The sequence below is a fragment of the Acomys minous genome (assembly GCF_964271855.1).
Source record: "Acomys minous genome assembly, chromosome: 2".
NCBI lineage: Eukaryota > Metazoa > Chordata > Mammalia > Rodentia > Muridae > Acomys > Acomys minous.
In genome coordinates this window covers 25,234,774-25,242,146 of record NC_140484.1, presented here as the reverse complement: position 1 = coordinate 25,242,146, position 7,373 = coordinate 25,234,774, and the positions used below count along the sequence as shown (strand labels likewise).

The window sequence follows — 7,373 nt, the reverse complement described above, 5'->3', positions numbered from 1 at the left end:
GGACGAATTGTCAAATAGTGCAGTTCGCCTTGAACTCTACAAGGCAACAAAGGTATTTCCGCCCTATTTGCAGATTACTAAACAAGACCATAGCATCCATACTGTAGTACATGTTCAATAAACATTGGTTTCATGGGAATAAAGTATGTGGTAAACTAGAAGAAATAAATACACCCTACTGGAAATCATTGAAAGGGCTCCGCAATTAACACAGCGTAGCCTACTCATACTAGGCTCCTATCTGTTCTCAACACAGCACGATGTGAAATTCAAATAAAAATATAGAAAGAGATAAAGGATGAAGTCAAGTTTACAAATAAAGCAGGTACCCAACACGAGCCAGAAATGAAACATCATCGGAGGAGGCTGCAGAGACTGTCTGGCTCCCTGTGTGGGAGCAAAGCAATAGAGCAGGGTCTTGCTCCTATGACAACGGAGATAAACAGAACCCTCTGAGTTGCAGCTTTGGGCCCTGGCCTGCTGCTAGCCTTTAACTTCCAGAGATCTTTTCTGGAATGAGTAAGAAGCCTACCACAACATGCACGCCTAGCTGTTTGCCTTCTAAGCTGAGAGAAGTGCTTTCTATTTTCTTTTACAAAAGCATATTGAGAAGGGAACTATTACTCATGGAAATGATTCAGACAGGGCAAGCCCCCAGACACTACGGGGGGAAAAAAAATAACGCCCAAATCCAGGCTAGAAATAAGTTAAAAATAAGCAAGGGCTTAGGGAGACACTTTCTGTTGTTGCTGCCAGACCCATCAAACAGAACTAGAAACAAGAAGTTGGCTTAAGGTTCGTGGAATCGAGGTGAGGGGAACCAATTATGTGGCTGAAAGTTTTATAAAGTTCTTCTCTAAAGAGCTAGACGGTAAATATTTTAGAGCCATTATAGCCCTTCTTCAAGCTGTAGTGCAAGGCTGCCGTCAGTGAGTCTGTAGAAATAAACCATGGGACCTTGGTTTAGTAAAATCGTATTCCCTCAACAAGACTCAGAGCGCAAGCTGTTGTCTACCAGCCCTGCCTTGTAGTGCCGACTTTCATCATGATGAGGGTATTTACTTCTGCTCCCCTAAGCTCTTGAACTGGGGCTCTCTTTTATGTACACAGACTCAAAACGAAGATGCTGTACAGATTAGCCTTTTGTAAGCTTCCATGCTGGCCAACTTTGTAAGGAATACTTTTTTTTCCCCCTTAGATGTAACAGTAACAGTTCCTCTAATTAGACTGGAGCCAGGTGCTGTGGGCTTTGGGGAATTTCTGTTTTCTTAAGGTGACTCTGCTTAGCTCTCTGTTTCAGTTCAGTGAGAGTTTAACTCCCTGACCACATTCATTTCCCAATAATATAATGATACGCGGTACCTTATTTCCAAGTTTTGCATATACTTCTTCCTTTGACTGTGTGCTGTTGTTGCTCATGCTGCAGGTCTAGCAAAAACAGATTAACAATTGGTTGTTTGAGTTGCTTATCTTTCCCAGTTAATAGCTCTAGGAAAATAATTTCCTTTTTAGTGGACTCTAACAAAGATATACGTTCAATTGACTGCACATTTTAAGCAAACGCACGTTAAAAGGATACATTTTTTTTTTCAGTTCCTGTCCCCAGGAGCTGATTCAGTTTCTGCTCTGATTGGTGGCTGGCTGAGTCCTGTGCTACTTAGTTACCCCATCCCTTTTCTGTAGGAGCAGTCATTTCCTGTCTCAAACAACATGGTGGCTGAATTCAGTGACTGGCACCTGAGTGTAGGAGCAAGTCTGAGCCCTACTGAGTCATGATCTGTATTTCAACAAGATCTCTAGATGATTCATCATTGTTCAAGCTTGAAAGCACTCTCTCTGGCATGTATTGGGCCACAGTATTTTTTTTAAAATGTCAATTAGAAAACAGAGTTTCCTCTGGGTGGCAGAATTAGGCAAAGGAGGGAAGTCTGAGCTACCAGGTGCAATTTCTTACATATTCTTGTGTCCTTGGTGAGGGCATGAGAATATATGGTCACTCCCAAGTCTGATTGTCTCCTTGTCAATTCATTGAGTTACGTCATCAAGAAAACTACAGTAAAATGCTCACTCTCCAGCAATCTGAGGTAGTTTACATGTCTATTTCTTGGTAAGCTGTGGGATTCTCTCCTTTTTCTGTTTTTAAAAGAAAACAGTGATAATGTGGTATGATTATTTCTTGTTCCTCTCAGAGAAACTGTGACTTCTCCTCTAATTCTGGATTTGACCAAACTCATACACTGGTCCGACTCTCATGTAGCATATCATGTGAGTGTATGAATGTGGCTTCCTCTGGGTGGTACATTAGGAGACAGAGGTGAGCATCCTTTGTGAACAAGGATGTAGCCCTAGATCTAGTGGTGTTGGAGACTCAAGACAGATCTGATTCTTGTCTTGTCAGACCAAGCATGTATTCCCTTGAATAAGCTAGTTTCCCCCCAAAGACTGAAAAATGTAAAACAAAAAGAGCTACAGTATTTTTTTTAGGATAAGGAACCAGGAATTTTTAACTTTAAGTTCCTAAAAATCTTCCTAGGTCCCTGGATTGCATAGCCAGTTTTGAAAGCAGTAAACAAAGCCTGTGTTCTGTAAAAGGCATCTCTGGTGTCTGTATGGAGGCATCACTTGTCAGCAGGCAGAAAGAATTCTGGGTTAGAGATAGGTGTGAGAGATTTATCTGGTAAGATGTGAGGAGGACAGACACATGATATCTGAACATAGGTAAGCAGCCACATCGCAGAATGTAGATGAGAATAAATGAGTTATTTTAAGTTATGAGCTAGTCAGAGAAAAGCCTAGCTATATGACCTAGGTGTGTGTGTGTGTGTGTGTGTGTGTGTGTGTGTGTGTGTGTGTGTGTGTGTGTGTTTGAGTCTCATGAGTCATTATGCCATGAGCTTGCAGCCAGGAAGAAAAACCACCACAACATTGGCCCTTTAGTTTCCTCATATATGAAATGGGGCCATAGATAAGTTCTTCAGATAGCTGTTAGAGCAATTCATAAAATCACAAGTGCTAAATGATTTTTTTTAAAGTTTGAAGATGTCTAGAAACACAGTGACAGCGGTTTCTATTGCAAGGACTTGTTAGTTGTGTTACAAAGAAAGACACTGAAAAATTTCAGAGAAAGAAAGGAGACATTATTGGAAGTAGGAACAGGAGATAGAGTGCAGGGCACATGGGGATGATTCTGTATTCTACACATAAGGATCTTTATAACAGATGCTGTCAGTTCACTAGGACTATCAACCCTAGTCACTTCAGAAGGTTGAATTTTTCTTGAGGAGTCCAGTGTCTGTACAATTTTATACTTTTATATTTATTTCATGTTGTTTGTCTTTGCTCAAGAAATTACAGGTGATATGAGGTCAAGACTTGGGTTTTCCCCTTCAGGAAACAGTCTAAGGAAATGTTGATGGGTTGTTAGTTCCAGTTTATGTACTTACTGGCATTGTGAGCAGCTGATGCCTCCCAAGTGACACAGCATCAGAGTAGGCTTAAAGATGTCTTTCCATCGCTCTCATTATCTCTTCATGTCATTATAGTTTTTTTTATATCACCTAAACACAAACTGACCGACCGACCGACCGACCAACCAACCAACCAATCTACAAACCATTCCAAGTTCTCCCTGATTACCAAGATTAAACCTTGTTCTACAGAAGGCATCAGGAGCTAATCTGGGAAGAAGGTAGCTTTGAAATTTTCCCTTCTTTGTTTTAGAGTTTATTTCTTAAAAGCCAAGTTACTTCTCAGCTACATCTTGTCTCCTTATTTTCAAAGGCGGCAGCAAACTTTACAGGAGAAAATAATCTAATTTGAAAAAGACAAAAGGCTTAGCTGCAAGTGATGGGCTCATTTATGGCTGTATCGACATAGTCTCTGACAGTGTGTGGCTCTTCACAACAAGGATCCTCAAAAGACAACGATGTAGAGAAAAGGTCAGTCTCACAGTCTACTCAGGCAGCACTCGTGCTCTGTGCATCTGGTGGAGAGAGGGATAATAAGTAGTCAACTCAATTTTTTTTTGAAGTAAAAAACATTGGTTCAATATTGGTGTAGCCAAAAAGAAATATACAATATGTTGGGAAAGTGTTCATACTTATCAGGAAGAGTCCCCTCCCTTTGGGCACACTAAGAATCCTATCTAAGCATGGGGCCGACCCAGGCCAGAGGAAAGGGCAATTGAGTCAAGAGAGGTAATGGCTGACTTCCAAGAGATTTCCCAGGCACTGGATCTAAAGGCTCCAGTGCCGAAGAAGCCTGATTTGATTGGAAGCAAAAGGATTAACACTGGGCTCAAGCCAAGCAGGAGAATATTTGAAAGACTAAGTCCAGCAGAAGAAAACAGAGCAGAGGTATACTGAGGGTTGGAGGAAGAATTTAAGGCTTGTTGTGATCTTGCATATGTGTGAATGTGTAGGTAGAAGGTGATGTTTCTAGGCTCTTTTAAGGAAAAGTGGAGTAAAACTCATTCGACATGTATCTTCAAAGTCAGCTTCAAGCCTTAGGCAACATGAGCATGTTAGTTTCTTCTATAATTCCTCAGTTGGACACGTGATATCAAGAAGGGCAGCCAGGCATAGGTGTTTAACTAAAAGAAAACAACAGCATTTTCAACTATTGACAATATGGTGTGAATTCAAACAGTGCTAGGAAAAAGTGTGTATGTATGTGTGTATGTGTATGTATGCACATTCAAATATATGTTTATTTTCTTCTGACATTGGCACAAATTCCCAAAAATCTGCAACTGTTGCACGCCAAAGGTTTGCTTCTCTTGCTGTACTTAACTTTCTCTGTCTTTTTCTATGCTTCCCGTACTCTTTTGCACATTTACACACCCTCATGTCAACTCTGGTATCCAGGCTTCAGCTTGTAGGCAACTTCATGCTTTTCAAGGTCATGGCAATTTTTGGCTCTAAATAGGAAGAATAAGATTATGCCACTGAAGTAGCCAGTAACTGCATCCTCTGAGAGTACCAGCCACAAGACAAACAAATCTCACTGCTTCAAAGCTATTTTTGTGTAAACCCTACTGTGTTAGATAGTTAGATAGTTTTATGTCAGCAACACAAGCTAGAGTCGTTGGAGAGGAGAGAGAGCCTCAACTGAGAAAAATGCCTCAATAAGATTGAGCTAAAGGCAAACCTGTAGGGAATTTTCTTAATTAGTGATTGATGGGGTAGGGCCAAGCCTATTGTGGGTGGGGCCACCCTTGGGCTGGAGATCCTGGGTTCTATAAGAAAGTAGGCTGAGCAGCTATGAGGAGGAAGCCAGTAAGCAGCACCCAACCATGGCCTCTGCATCAACTCCTGCCTCTAGGTTCCTGCCCTGCTTGAGTTCCTATCCTGACTTCCTTCAGTGATGACCACTAATGTGGAAATGTAAGTGAAATGAATCCTTTCCTCCCCAAGTTGCTTTGGTTGTGGTGTTTCATCACAGCAATAGAAACCCTACCTAAGAAACTGACGTTATATTTTCTTGTTATTTCAGTATTCCACGCTGCACTCTCTCTTATAAAATGAACCTTCCTTCTAGCAATGGAAAAGATTATAAAAGGTGGAGAAGAGAAAGAAAAAACTGTTATGTTTCTTTATATTGTGGACAAATGATCACCCTATCCATGATGGAGAAAGAATTATCATTAATAATAGTTTCCTTAAGTTTGGAGCATCTTAGAAGCTTGAGACCACTATGTTGGCCTCCAGCTTCTTTTTATAAATTGTTTAAAGCTAACCATAGTGAAATTTACATGTCCTTTCTTTTAAGGCAAAATCTTATGAGATTTGCCTGGGGTTCAAATCTAATGGTAACTTGCCCCTTAAGAGGAATTAAAGATAAGTTGAAGCAAACCGAAGACTGATGTCAAGGTGAAATAAAGCTTTGGTTAAGGAGGAATTATTCATAGGCTTCATAATTGACAATCTTGAGCAAGATAATTGGTACATCATTTTAGAAACTTGTGGCTTGATTAAATTTAAGTTTGGTCCCAGCATTCAGGATAATGATGTGCAGAATGTGTACTGCTGTCTGAAATAAATCTAAAAGAAATATGTGTAAAAGGTTGAGCCTAAAAACCTGTGACCACTGGCAGAGTTAGTGGGCAAATCTGCAGCACTGATTGAGAACAAATAGTCTGCCCAGAGATTGGCTCTTGCATTTTAGAAAACTATTCTTACAGAAAGAAAAGGTAAATCGAATAAAGAATTCCTTATTGGGAAACTGGAAGTGTATAAATTCAAGCTATCAAATATATAGATTTATATTATGCTCTTTTCCCCAAGACTCTGACATAATCCTACTTGCTAACTGATCACGTCTCATCTTACACTGAGCTTGCTGTTAGTCATGCAGTCATCAGCACAATTTCCCAGCTAGCTAGTGAGGGTTGTACAGTTTGATATCTGAGATGCAGCCTCTTTTCTATCCTTGGTTTCTTTCAGTTACCTCAGAAATCTCTTGATGAAGAAGAATTCTTTGTCTAAGTATCAGAAAAACATTCTAAGATGCCATAGAAGAAGAAAGAAATGATTAGGTACAAAGTAAATCCCACTTTACATGCTAGCCGAATATTATTTGTGCTTAACTCAGTTGGAATTCTCCAATAGTCATTGAATTATGGTCAGGCAAACCTGAAAGCCATACACCAGAGGCTGAAAATGAGCATCAAAGTTGGGGTCAGAGACATCCTTGTAGGGTTTGTCTAGTCATTAAGAGGCAATGAAGCCAAGTGAGGATGTGGTAGAACACACCTGCAATTGCAGAATTAAAGATGCTGAGGCATGAGGTTAGCTGTGAGTTCAAGGGCCACCTAAGCTTTATGGCGAGTCCCCATCTCAAACAAACAAACAAACAAACAAACAACAAATGAACATATAGTTAAACCTGTTTCATTACTGCCTATCGCTATTTACTTCCTGATCTCATAAGGTGAGATGGAAAGAGTTATTATCATAGTCCCTTGGGATTCTTTGGTCACCTTGGGAAGAGACTCAATGTGAAAGCAGTATGTGAGTTCAAGTAATAAAGATTGGAATAACTTTGCTTCCTATTTTGACAACATGTTCTTTAAAAAGTGTTTTTTAAATTTTATATGCATGAGTATTTTATCAACAAGTATGTCTGTGTGTCACATGCACATTTGGTGCCTGAGGAGGTCAGAAGAGGGTATCATATACCCTGGAAATATAATTGCAGATGGGTTCTGGGAATCAAACCTTGGTCCTGAGGAAAGTAGTCAGTGTTCTTAACTGATGATCTTTGTCTCCAGCCCTGAGACCATGATTTTATGTCTCTGTGCTTATATTTGTTAAGGTGTTGGGGAGAAGAACTGTGTTCCTAAAGTGGCTCTGATAAGTAGCGTAACAGCAGAG

At 40.2% G+C, this 7,373-nt stretch overlaps 1 long non-coding RNA gene across 2 annotated transcripts in view; it reads left to right on the top strand.

The window, feature by feature from the left end:
- The first annotated feature begins 476 nt into the window (after window positions 1-476).
- Window positions 477-7,373, top strand: part of LOC311583591 — a 34,915-nt gene continuing 28,018 nt past the window's right edge. For both annotated transcript variants that reach the window (XR_014774592.1, XR_014774593.1), the window contains exons 1-2: window positions 477-871; window positions 3,781-3,938. This is a non-coding gene — a long non-coding RNA (uncharacterized lncRNA). The remainder of the gene's footprint in view (window positions 872-3,780; window positions 3,939-7,373) is intronic.